Genomic DNA, 15,097 nt, shown 5'->3' on the forward strand with positions numbered 1-15,097 from the left:
TTAAACATAACAAGTCATTCAATATTGGCGCCCTTGAGCGGCCATCTTGAGCGACCACTTTATATAGTCACTTCCGTCCGCACTTTTAAGACTAAACGCTCCCTCCTGTTTCTTTTTACTCAATGGTTATGTCATTTTGTGTGTGAGGGCCTATACACATTACACACGCATTGTCGCCATTTTGTTGTAGGGTGTCATGGCCGAAACCGGAAATCCTGCCGGCCTCAGCTCTTTTGACGAAGTTAGCGATCTAGTACTAGTATAGACATCTGTGTTTTCGCCATATTGATGTAGCGATTCTCACACAGAGATTCTGTGTCTGGGACATGGTTACACTCGTGTAGTGGTGCCACTAGACATAACGAATGACAAGCGTAAAGAGATTAGGCGGTTTTATTATTGTTGTACTATAAATTTTATAAAATACTTTAACTTTTATTACTCTGAGGCTCTGCATACAGTAAACAAAATATTAGAAATAGCAATAATCATTTAATATTAAAAAGAGAAATTATTTTACATCTAACAAGAGAATAAAATATATTAATTAGTTCCAATTCTTATTTCTTAATTCATGCATTAACTTTTTCTATTCTTTTTATTTTTGAAATAAATAATTCCAATTTCTTATTTCTAATATTTAATAATTATTCCTATTTCTATTTCCTATTTTGTTTATTGTGCGCAGGATCTGACTTTCATTTCTCACACATACGCAAATAGTGAGTTCTATGTGTGGTGATTTCTAAACGAATATGGCGGCCCCCCCCCCCCCCCCCGCCGCAAACGAGCTCCTCCGGTACAGCTTGTGCTCCGTCCCTCTATTCCTTAGTCCGTGGTTTACACGGCAACGTTAATCGGATTTAAAATCCGTTTACACGCAAGAATTTATTTCATCACCATTTCTCTTAAGCCTTGTGTCCACGATGCTAGAACTCGGTCCGAGATCTCGGACCGAGGGAAAGTTACTAGAACTCGGATCATGTACACACTGAACTTGGATGCAAAACTCGAATAAGAAGCTCGAACGAAAAAATGCGTTGCGTCCCATTTTTCGGTACGAGTTATTGCGAGTTATTAGATTTTACTAGTTTCTTTTACTATCTGTCAAGACAAAATATAAGATACTTATAGTGATACGAGATACTGTGAACAATATAAATAATATTTTAGTAAGTAATTATAGAATTGAAAAATAAGAGAAATATAATTCTTAAATAAAATAAATTAATAAGATTAATAATTAATAAGATTTACATAAGTAGTTATTATTAGTTTTAATGCAGATTAAATTAGACATTAAAAATATATTATAATCTATATATACATATTATTTTTCAAGAAAAGTATAATAATATATAAAATTGATTTTCAGAAAAAACTTCTTTTATAATAAAAAATGGATAAGAAGGAAAATGTTAAAATTTTATTAATGTTATATCAACAACATTCTTGTTTATATGTTACAAAAAGTGTTGATTATCATAATCGTATGAAACGAGATCAAGCTTTACAGATAATCTGTAATTAGTACAAAGAATTAACAGGACAACCACTAACAACTGAAATTGCAAAAAAAAATTAATAATTTATGATCACAATATCTGGACCATCTAAATAAAATAAAACATTCGAAATCAAGCGGTGCATTACTTGATGATATCTATAAACCAACTTGGCAATATAACATAGATCAGAAAATCATCGTAAAGAATCGTAACTCGATTACAACGCTAACTATATTCAGCCAAGTATAAATATTATTGTTCGAGGACTCGGACCGAGATCTCGGATTGAGTTCTAGCATCGTGGACACAAGGCTTTACCGATGTAGTAAAACCTTAGGGCCGTTTCAACCAACGTGGTTTAAGCATAGACTTATATAAATAGACCCAGCGTTCTGTGAGAGGAGTTGTCCGCGTCTTCTAAAGGACAGAATGATACGCAGTAAGGTGCTGTCTCCGTCACTTGCTGGTCTGGAGGGGGAACGTCGACAACGTTGAGGGGAATTAAAAGGCGCGCGTACCGCATTTATACATGCGGTACGCGCGCCTTTTAATTCCCCTCAACGTTGTCGACGTTCCCCCTCCAGACCAGCAAGTGACGGAGACAGCACCTTACTGCGTATCATTCTGTCCTTTAGAAGACGCGGACAACTCCTCTCACAGAACGCTGGGTCTATTTATATAAGTCTATGGGTTTAAGGGTCGACAGAAGTGAAACTAGCACCTCTGTTGGAAAAGAAGTAAAGCTCGAAATCATAATAATAACCAAAACCAAATCGTAATAATAAACAAATTTCGGTCATAATTACGGAAAAAAAACGCATAGCAATTATGTTATTTACATTCAGAAAAAGTATACGCAACTTAGTAAAGAGCGATTTTTTTGGAAAAATGATTTTAAAAGAATTTTTTTTTATAAAAACGTGTACTTCAATTTTTTAATTTTTAAGGACCTAATTGCAAAATCGGATTTTTTACTAAGTTGCGCAGTTAGATAAGGAATATATTTTTTTTAAATTACAACAGAATATCACTTCTCCGAGTCACAGTTTGTTTACTACAAAATCGCTAAATCTGAACGATTTTTATGCTAACATGGCTGCTTGACAAGAAGAAACAAACACCTTGCATTAGCGTAGGAAGACTAGCAAGCGTTCGCTTATTGTACTTTTTATATTTGCATATGGATATATGTATATGAATTGTTGATAAATATTATATATATTGGGTTGCAACTAAGTAATTGCGGATTTTTTCAAGAAAATAAAAATTAATTTTTTTATGGAACGAAATAACTTTATTCAATAATGTATTGTCCATTTTTATCGATGACTTTTTGCCATCTTTCTGGCAGCATCATAATTCCACGTTCATAAAATTTATGGTTTTTATCGGCAAAAAACTGAACCAAGTGCGATTTGACATCATCATCATTATTGAAAGTTTTACCATTCAAGAAGTTTTGCAAAGATCGAAATAATTGGTAATCCGATGGTGCAAGGTCAGGACTATATGGTGGATGTGGCAGTACATCCCAACCAAGCTGCAATAATTTTTGTCGAGTGGCCAAAGATGTGTGTGGTCTTGCATTATCATAGTGGAACATGACACCTTTACGATTTGCCAATTCTGGTCGCTTTTCTTGAATTGCATTGTTTAATTTGGTTAGTTGTTAAATGTATACATCTGAATTAATCGTTTGGTTGCGTGGTAAAATTTCAAAGTAGACAATTCCTCTGTAATCCCACCAAATTGATAACATAACTTTTTTTTCGTGAATTTCAGCTTTGGATGTTGTTTGAGCTGGTTCATCTTGCTTGCTCCACGATCTTTTTTGATTGACATTGTTGTAAACGATCCATTTTTCATCGCCAGTTATTAATAGTTTCAAAAATGGATCGTTTTCGTTACGTTTCAGAAGCAAATCGCAGTTATTGATGCGTTTTGTTAAGTAAATTTCCTTAAGTTGATGAGGAACCCATATATCGAGTTTTTTTACGTAACAAAGTTGTTTTAAACGCTTTTCAATACATGTATGTGATACATTAAGCTTCTTTACAATCTCACGTGTTGTGCTATGACGATCGGAATCGATTATTGTTTTTATTTGATCGTCATCAATCTCCAATGGACGACCAGAGCGTTGCCCTTCTTTAAGTGAAAAATCACCAGAACGAAATTTAGCGAACCAATTTTAAAGCTTTGTGTCCACGATACTAGAACTCGGTCCGAGATCTCGGACTGAGGGAAAGTTACTAGAACTCGGATCATGTACACACTGAATTTGGATGCAAAACTCGAATAAGAAGCTCAAACGAAAAAATGCGTTGCGTCCCATTTTTCGGTACAAGTTATTGCGAGTTATTAGATTTTACTAGTTTCTTTTACTATCTGTCAAGACAAAATATAAGATACTTATAGTGATACGAGATACTGTGAATAATATAAATAATATTTTAGTAAGTAATTATAGAATTGAAAAAATAAGAGAAATATAATTCTTAAATAAAATTAATTAATAAGATTAATAATTAATAAGATTTACATAAGTAGTTATTATTAGTTTTAATGCAGATTAAATTAGACATTAAAAATATATTATAACCTATATATACATATTATTTTTCAAGAAAAGTATAATAATATATAAAATTGATTTTCAGAAAAAACTTCTTTTATAATAAAAAATGGATAAGAAGGAAAATGTTAAAATTTTATTAATGTTATATCAACAACATTCTTGTTTATATGTTACAAAAAGTGTTGATTATCATAATCGTATGAAACGAGATCAAGCTTTACAGATAATCTGTAATCAGTACAAAAAATTAACAGGACAACCACTAACAACTGAAATTGCAAAAAAAAATTAATAATTTAAGATCACAATATCTGGATCATCTAAATAAAATAAAACATTCAAAATCAAGCGGTGCATTACTTGATGATATCTATAAACCAACTTAGTGGTTGTTTGAAGATATGAGTTTTCTATAACATAGATCAGAAAATCATCATAAAGAATCGTAACTCGATTACAACGCTAACTATATTCAGCCAAGTATAAATATTATTGTTCGAGGACTCGGACCGAGATCTCGGATTGAATTCTAGCATCGTGGACACAAGGCTTAACACTGCCGTTCTTTTAATGTTTCATCACACAGATGTCTAATAGACATTTATGATGGATTTATATCGTCATTTATCATGGAAATAACATGGATTTCTAATAGAAACCTATCCAATATCCATCGTAGAGATAGATGTAGTATGGAGTTATGGAGATTATATGGACGTCCATTGGATATTATGTTCCGTGTGGGATGGATAGTAAGAGGTTCAGAACAACTGATATTTTTAAGTCACTGGAGAATGATATAAATAAAAACGGAATAATGCGGGATGCAAAACAAATTCAAATAAAATATAAAAGTTTATGATTCATATGAGTTTATGATTCATATGTATTTTGTATAAATTTATATATTTTATAATTTTCATATATGTATTGATAACTATTAATACTTTTTGTAAATCCATATTAAACCAAATAATATATATATATATATATATATTATTATGTATTATTATAAAAATTAAGAGTAATGTTTACCTTATAACGTTCACCTTCTTTATAGATTATAATTTACTAGGTTGGCAACTCTGACACTTTCATTTCGCTCTTATTAGGAGTAAATTGAATCCGGTGTAAACGTTCCCTAAATCCAGTTCACTTCAGAGTGAATCGGAATTGGACGGATGGGTATAAACTAAGGGCTTGTTCGTTTTAGCTACACTGGGGCTGCTCTGGGTCTGCTCTACACAGGATAATACAGGACAGATAAATAGTTTGTCCTGTATTATCTTGTTTAGAGCAGACCCAGAGCTGCCCTAGTGCAGCTAAAACGAACAAGCCCTAAGGCTGTGTTCCAAAATTCACTGCCAGTACTAAAAATCTATAATTTACGTTACGTATATTGTAGATTTTCAGTACTGGCAGTGAATTTCGGAACGCAGCCTAAGTCATTGACAGTGGTTGACAGATACGTCAAAAATAATTGTGAAAAATAATAATTATTATTTTGTTGATACGATGGCGTATTTTAATCCTTTGTGGTCCTCAGATTCTAATGATAAAAATATTAAACAATTTGAACGAAAAGGAAAAAGATTTAAACAGCGGGTTTTAATCGAGTAAGGCGAGTTGCTTGAATATTAGAGATTCCATGTTCGAGACCTACATCTTGCAACTAGAAGAATTTATTAAAATAATTTAAATGTACATTTTCAAATTAAACAGATTATTGAAAATAACTGATTTTTTGTTAAATAAACTGTAAATGCAAAAATAAATGTTACAATACATGTATTTACAATACGTGTGTATTTATATTTCAAATCTGATTGATACACATGATCATGTTTTACAAGTATGCATTACGGACACTTTATAGATATAGCACATATCGGAACCAAAAAGTCGTGGACGTAGCACGGAAGAGACCCAAAAGATCGTGGACATTACCTACGGGATTCGTGGACATTAACTACGTAGTTAATGTGCACGTTTTGTGTTTGGCGCTAGCGGACAGAAACACGTAAAATGCGGGCATGTCCTCTGTCTTCTTTCTGGTAAAACGGTCGATTGCATGTCGTGCTAGCAGAGAGAAGCCTGAGAGAGGTCTATATAGTTGGCCCCCCCTCCTAACGCAAATCGTAAAAACATTTATATATTCGGATTGTACATTGTTTGTACATGAATGTACTATGATTTTTATCGTTTGTACATTTTTCGTTAATTTAAAAAAAAATTACAAAGTTTTCGTAACTGTGCCAATGATAGTTAGCCCCCCCTATGTCGCAATTACATCACGTAAACTATAACTTATGAATTTATCGTGCTTAATCGTTTGTACGTCGTTTGTACATTATTAATAATCGGTTAAATTTATAATTCCAACATTTGTTTTTGTTTAAAACGCAAGATAAATAATTTTTATTTGAATATGGCGGGTACGAAGTACGGAGCGGGTGCGCATGCGTGTGCGTGCGTATGCGCGCCTGTGCGTGCATATGCGTGTATGTGCGTGCGTGTGTGTGCTGCATGTATCGTGTAGGTGTGTATGCGAGTGAGTGGTGGGTGTGTACGCGCGTGTGTATATACACAACACAGCATATACCCACACATATGCACACACAGCATCACATTAGACGGCATTATATCACGGCTATGTCATCACAGCATAGCAAAAGTTAAAAGTTAAAGACTTTTAAAATATCTCTAGACGAAAAATTATTAATTTTTAAGCTTTGTTTCCATTGAGACTTTCGATCAGCATCAATAAATGATACTGCAATTTCGGCGAATTTAACCACTTTTCATAATGTTTGTGCGGGGTCCTTTTATAGAAATCTTTTAATTATGATTAAAAATTATTTGAATCAATTTTGAAAAGATAGATTTTCTCACAATGTTTTTAGTTCGTGCTTTACGAAACAAATAATTATCGCTAGCCAATCAAAATCTTTGTCGTTGCGACAAATGTAGACATCTCTCGTCAATGCTGCTCTATGGCCGGTATTCATAGGCCGGTATTCATAGTCCGTTCTTATATTCAAGATCGTCTTAAGCACGAACTTATATTCGCTCTCTTCGTCAGACACAATCTATGTGTGACGAAGAGAGCGAATATAAGTCCGTGCTTAAGACAATCTTAAATATAAGAACGGACTATGAATACCGGCCATAGTCCGTTCTTATATTTAAGATTGTCTTAAGCACGGACTTATATTCGCTCTCTTCGTCACACATAGATTGTGTCTGACGAAGAGAGCGAATATAAGTTCGTGCTTAAGATGATCTTGAATATAAGAACGGACTATGAATACCGCCCTATGTTTTTTTCACAATGTTTTGTTCATCTCCACTCTTTTAAGGTTCACAGTAGTCATATATGTAGTCATCTATGGCTTAGTTTACACCGATTGTTTAGTACGCGTACCAAATACTAAATCTGCTTCTCCGATAGGTATAAATCGTTTAGTGTAAAATCTACACCAATCAAAGAAGCTGATTTAGTACTTGGTACACGTACTAAACAATCGGTAAATATTCGCACATGATCCCCTTTTAATAAAATTAAGAATAAATTACATTGTCTTGTTGGCATTTGATTCTATTGATGTAAAATATTGTGATTTATCCATAACCGCTGTGGATAATATTTGTATTATAGAATCGAATGGACAAGTATTTCTTTCAAAATAGGGTTGTTTATCAATTAAAATCGGTTGATTGACGTTATAACCATTTTTTAAAAGCATTAATTTTTTAATATCTTTAATACGATTGTTACGATGACGAATATCTGGTTCAGATTTGTAATAATAACTACATCTTTTCTTTACATTTTCTTTCTCTTCACTTAATTTTTGATCACTGATTTGATTATTAATATTATTATATACAATTTCTTCAATGTTAGGAGATTTTAAGAAATTTCGACAGTTTTTCTGATTTTCTATACTTGATAATATTGATGCTGATCAAAAGTCTCAATAGGAACAAAGCTTAAAAATTAATATTTTTTTGTCTAGAGATATTTTAAAAGTCTTTAACTTTTAACTTTTGCTATGCTGTGATGACATAGCCGTGATATAATGCCGTCTAATGTGATGCTGTGTGTGTGAGTGGGTGTGTGCGTATGTGTGGGTATATGCTGTGTGTTGTGTATACACACGCGCGTACACACCCACCACTCACTCGCATACACACCTACACGATACATGCAGCACACACACGCACGCACATACACGCATATGCACGCACAGGCGCGCATACGCACGCACACGCATGCGCACCCGCTCCGTACTTCGTACCCGCCATATTCAAATAAAAATTATTTATCTTGCGTTTTAAACAAAAACAAATGTTGGAATTATAAATTTAACCGATTATTAATAATGTACAAACGACGTACAAACGATTAAGCACGATAAATTCATAAGTTATAGTTTACGTGATGTAATTGCGACATAGGGGGGGCTAACTATCATTGGCACAGTTACGAAAACTTTGTAATTTTTTTTTAAATTAACGAAAAATGTACAAACGATAAAAATCATAATACATTCATGTACAAACAATGTACAATCCAAATATATAAATGTTTTTACGATTTGCGTTAGGGGGGGGGCCAACTATATAGACCTGCCTGAGAGACGTCACGGCCAGATTTTACGTAATCCGCTAGAGTTCCTATAAGTAGAGTTAAGACACCGGGCTATCAATTGCTGATTGGTTGTTCCAAGCCGCCATATGCAATAGCCAAACTAGCGGAAAATGTAAATTTATAAGGTCGGAAATTTATAGATATGTGCTTTTATTAACAAATATTTTTTTCAAAACAAAAGATATTAATTTTATTTTAAATAATTAATGTCTATATAAACTATTTTTATACAAATAAAGAGTGATCTAAAGAAAATTGTAATTTATACCGATGTAAACATATACTATATTCTCCTTGCTACGTTAGCAGTCATAGGTCGTAGACAGCCACTTCTGAAATGTTTCGTAGTCAAGCCTAGCAATGCAATATAAAATTAGTTTGTGTTACTGTTTATAGTGTATTTATAATAAACAAAATTTGCGTTAATATTATTTGGAACAGATATTATAGAAAAACATTTCAATAAAAAGTAAGTTTATTTAATTATTTTCATTGAATTGTGAAATAAAAGAAAGTAAGAACATAACCTTAAAATTAAGTGTGCAATTAAGTAGTCAATGTAATATTTTTTAGGTTCATAATGACGGGTTGTGTAGCTCCAAAATGTTTTAATTCATCTTCCAAAGGGTTTAAGATGTGTTATTTTCCCAAAGACTCTAAAAGATGTGCTGAATGGATCCAAAATATGGGGCGAACTAATTGGACACCAACTCAGCATTCAGCATTATGTCAAGTACTTTAATGAAAAATATACGCAAAATATCATATTGAATTATTCTATTCATACTTAACATCACAGACTCAGTACATATAGCTTTTAATATTAGAGTTACAAACAACATACACGTACATGCATAAATACATTATAGAAAATTAGTATTATAAATTTTGTTATATTTTTGATAATAAATTTGATAAATTAATTTTATGAAATTCGTAACATTATTGAATCTCACAGAACAGCAAAAAGCGTCACTAATTTTCAATTATTATGATTTCTTAATGTAATATTTTTTTCTTACGTTATTTTGATTTCCAAAACAATATAATGAAATCTTTATTTGTTGGTATAATTTTGTTATAAATCCCTAAAAAATATATACTTTTATATTTGTATATTTATTAATTATAAATTATATTATTAAAAAAGGTTCATTTTGCGTCAACGGCTTGGGAACAGCGAGTTGATGGTTTATTGAAATTGAAAAGGAATGCTGTGCCTACACAATTTCATCAGCCAGGTAAAAATACATATTTTTAATCTATCCTGTGGAAAAGCATTCATTAAAAACAGTTGGAAAGACATCGAACAAACGACTTTTTAACTGGAAAGTTATTGAAAATAATTCGATTCGATTCTAGCTATTTTCAATATTATGGATAATTTTTCACTGGAGATGTTTTATTGACATTACATTTTATGTACTTAATTATATAAATATGTTTTATATCAAATTTTACTTTATTCATATAACTACTATCTTCTTCTAAAAGTAAAATTTGTAATTTTTTATTTGAAGGCTCAGCACAAGATCATCTGTCACAATTATCTATCACTGAAGCTCATGAAATTCCAACAACAAGTAATGAGATACAAACGGAAATTGTGACACAGAATGAATCGGAAGATTGCAATATTTTGTAAAGACTAATATTTTTCAATTTTTAAATTGTACATACAAATCTTTTAAAAATAAAAATTAACTTTTTAAAGAAAATTATTTTTTTATATTTAATTCTAGATATATGGTTATTATATATATTGTTCTAAACATTTTTAGAAATACAATTGTCAGATAATTATTATATAGATTTTCATCCATCGCGTGTATGTACAATACATGTACACGTGCTTGAAAATCTATAATATATGTCACATGAACTATAGATTTCCGCCATATGTAATAGCCAAAGAAACAACCAATCATAGCCCGATTTGCCCGGTGTCTTAACTCTACTTATAGGAACTCTAAATCCGCGAAAGCGATACGCCACCTGTGGACCTAAAATGTGGACATTGGAACTACGTAGCCATGTGCACAATTTTTGGTTTCGTTCCGTGCTATGTCCACGAAGGATCGATAATACAGAGTAATGTGCACATTGATGTATATAAAATAAATTTTTAGTCTAAACACATGCACATTCATTATTTATTTTTATGTTAAAGCTTTATTTGTAATAAATTGTAAATAAGAACAAAAGTATCAAACGTTGAAGCAATCAGGCACAGATTTAATCAAATAATGCTTTTATTAATTAATTTTTTGTTAAGTATAGTTAAAAATTATCTGATTTATGTCGTGTTTGATGTCATTTTAATCGCAAATTTTTATTAATTCATAAAAATTATTTTCAAACCGATAAAATGCGAAATAAAGGTTTTACTTTTCACTTTATAAAATGTTTACATTCGTGACTTGAGGGATGGGGAAGTCCATTGTAAGAGAGTTCGGAACTCTTCTTTGATGATAGGTCATCTCGCTCGCTCTTCACTCGCAGTTTCACTCACGATTCTCCGGCCAGCTTAGACGATAGCAGGAGCGAGCGAGACGATGATGAGTGTGAGCGAGACAATAGCAGGAGCGAGCGAGACGATGATGGGAGGGAGCAAGAGGGAAATAGCAGCGTACAATGAATAGCCAGATCCGCGAGCTTCTTTGCACGCTACTATTTTTATCTCACTCGCTCTTATAATTGTTTCGCTCACTCACTCTTATGCTCATCCCGCTCGCTGTCAAGCCCGTCGCTGGCAAGCGGCTGGTGAGAAGACAGTTCATGATAGATAGATAAATGATGATAGATAAATTTTTTTAAAGAATATATATATATATTGTATGAGTTAATTATTTTAGAGTTATATATATATAAATTTTTGTTATAGATATTTTTTTTATTTGTTTATGTAATTCTTCGATAATTAATCAAAGGAGTTTGAAATTAAATATTAGGAGTTCTAACTTTATTAATATTAATTATAATGTTTTATTTTTTACCATGAATAAAATCTTTTATAAATATTATAAGATTGCACTCTTTAAGTAAAATATTTTTTTAATTTTTATTAATTATTTTATTTTACTAACATTATTAGGATCGCAATCCATTTTATTACCATTCCATAATATCCATTTTCTTACATATTTTTAAGACAAGTTTTTTTAAGACAAGTATTTTTAAGACAGTCTTATCTCTCTCTCTCTCTCTCTCTCTCTCTTTAATACATTTTATTTACTCATCTATATCTCTTACTATATCTTATTATTTTTCATTATCAAATACTGACATAATAATATTTATTATTTACATTAATTTTTTATCGCCAATACATTTAGATAACAATTTTACTAATAATAGTTAATATCGAAGAATATATTTTAGAAACAATGTGGAAATAATAATTTTCTATTAGCTCTTATTTAATTTATTGAATGTCTGTCTTAACACAATTTTTTATTATTATTATTATTACCATATAATTTAAAAAGACTAAGTAATTTTTTAATATAAATTTATGAATTCATTATAAAACATATCCACAGTAATAATTTCGTTTCAAAATAATTAAAGTCCAAAAAACATTAACATATTAAACTATTCAAATACCTCAATAAATATTCATCTTATACCTTCAAAAAATAGTTATTTCATATTCCACCATAACAATTAATGCCAATCTTCTAAAATATATTCAAAATTAAAAGCTGAAACAAATTCTGCCAAATAAATTCTAATTTAAAACATCAAAAATTGTACTATTAATAATATCAATACTATATATAAATACTAAATATCTATCAGAAAGAAAGAAAAGGAATCAAAATAAGGATATATTGGATACAGATAAGAGGTTCCGAAATAATAATACAAATACCCAGCTTGGCAAAAAAATGATTTTTAAAGAAATTGCGCTACTTAGAATATAATCAGAAGAAATAAAAAACTTAATAAATTTTTTTTTGCGAAGTCGGGCATTAGTCTCATGTAAAGTTTGTGGACAAAATGTTTATTTAGTTTACTGTAACATTAACATGTTTTCATTTATGCTGTAATATGAAAATTTATATTATTTGGAAAGAACATTTTTTTTAAAGAAGAAGGCCATTGTTTCACATGTATGTACACATATTTATTTATATTGAGCAGAATTAAACTTTTGAACGTAGAACGCATTTTCAAAAAATGTTTGAAAGGATAAAAATAATGTTTTAATATAAAAAAGAAGTTTCATTTATTTTTACTTATTTATATTAAAACATTATTTTTATCCTTTCAAACATTTTTTGAAAATGCGTTCTACGTTCAAAAGTTTAATTCTGCTCAATATAAATAAATATGTGTACATACATGTGAAACAATGGCCTTCTTCTTTAAAAAAAATGTTCTTTCCAAATAATATAAATTTTCATATTACAGCATAAATGAAAACATGTTAATGTTACAGTAAACTAAATAAACATTTTGTCCACAAACTTTACATGAGACTAATGCCCGACTTCGCAAAAAAAAATTTATTAAGTTTTTTATTTCTTCTGATTATATTCTAAGTAGCGCAATTTCTTTAAAAATCATTTTTTTGCCAAGCTGGGTATTTGTATTATTATTTCGGAACCTCTTATCTGTATCCAATATATCCTTATTTTGATTCCTTTTCTTTCTTTCTGATAGATATTTAGTATTTATATATAGTATTGATATTATTAATAGTACAATTTTTGATGTTTTAAATTAGAATTTATTTGGCAGAATTTGTTTCAGCTTTTAATTTTGAATATATTTTAGAAGATTGGCATTAATTGTTATGGTGGAATATGAAATAACTATTTTTTGAAGGTATAAGATGAATATTTATTGAGGTATTTGAATAGTTTAATATGTTAATGTTTTTTGGACTTTAATTATTTTGAAACGAAATTATTACTGTGGATATGTTTTATAATGAATTCATAAATTTATATTAAAAAATTACTTAGTCTTTTTAAATTATATGGTAATAATAATAATAATAAAAAATTGTGTTAAGACAGACATTCAATAAATTAAATAAGAGCTAATAGAAAATTATTATTTCCACATTGTTTCTAAAATATATTCTTCGATATTAACTATTATTAGTAAAATTGTTATCTAAATGTATTGGCGATAAAAAATTAATGTAAATAATAAATATTATTATGTCAGTATTTGATAATGAAAAATAATAAGATATAGTAAGAGATATAGATGAGTAAATAAAATGTATTAAAGAGAGAGAGAGAGAGAGAGAGAGAGAGATAAGACTGTCTTAAAAATACTTGTCTTAAAAAAACTTGTCTTAAAAATATGTAAGAAAATGGATATTATGGAATGGTAATAAAATGGATTGCGATCCTAATAATGTTAGTAAAATAAAATAATTAATAAAAATTAAAAAAATATTTTACTTAAAGAGTGCAATCTTATAATATTTATAAAAGATTTTATTCATGGTAAAAAATAAAACATTATAATTAATATTAATAAAGTTAGAACTCCTAATATTTAATTTCAAACTCCTTTGATTAATTATCGAAGAATTACATAAACAAATAAAAAAAATATCTATAACAAAAATTTATATATATATAACTCTAAAATAATTAACTCATACAATATATATATATATTCTTTAAAAAAATTTATCTATCATCATTTATCTATCTATCATGAACTGTCTTCTCACCAGCCGCTTGCCAGCGACGGGCTTGACAGCGAGCGGGATGAGCATAAGAGTGAGTGAGCGAAACAATTATAAGAGCGAGTGAGATAAAAATAGTAGCGTGCAAAGAAGCTCGCGGATCTGGCTATTCATTGTACGCTGCTATTTCCCTCTTGCTCCCTCCCATCATCGTCTCGCTCGCTCCTGCTATTGTCTCGCTCACACTCATCATCGTCTCGCTCGCTCCTGCTATCGTCTAAGCTGGCCGGAGAATCGTGAGTGAAACTGCGAGTGAAGAGCGAGCGAGATGACCTATCATCAAAGAAGAGTTCCGAACTCTCTTACAATGGACTTCCCCATCCCTCAAGTCACGAATGTAAACATTTTATAAAGTGAAAAGTAAAACCTTTATTTCGCATTTTTCGGTTTGAAAATAATTTTTATGAATTAATAAAAATTTGCGATTAAAATGACATCAAACACGACATAAATCAGATAATTTTTAACTATACTTAACAAAAAATTAATTAATAAAAGCATTATTTGATTAAATCTGTGCCTGATTGCTTCAACGTTTGATACTTTTGTTCTTATTTACAATTTATTACAAATAAAGCTTTAACATAAAAATAAATAATGAATGTGCATGTGTTTAGACTAAAAATTTATTTTATATACAT

General features: G+C 30.3%; 1 long non-coding RNA gene across 1 annotated transcript; it reads left to right on the forward strand.

Moving 5' to 3' along the window:
- Positions 1-8,893: 8,893 nt before the first annotated feature.
- LOC136997232 (uncharacterized) lies at positions 8,894-9,959 on the forward strand. Its single transcript, XR_010888037.1, has 3 exons — positions 8,894-9,209; positions 9,314-9,473; positions 9,891-9,959. It is a non-coding gene; the product is annotated as an uncharacterized lncRNA (long non-coding RNA).
- Positions 9,960-15,097: the final 5,138 nt, after the last annotated feature.

This window comes from Linepithema humile, chromosome 1 (genome assembly GCF_040581485.1).
Source record: "Linepithema humile isolate Giens D197 chromosome 1, Lhum_UNIL_v1.0, whole genome shotgun sequence".
Classification (NCBI taxonomy): Eukaryota; Metazoa; Arthropoda; class Insecta; order Hymenoptera; family Formicidae; genus Linepithema; species Linepithema humile.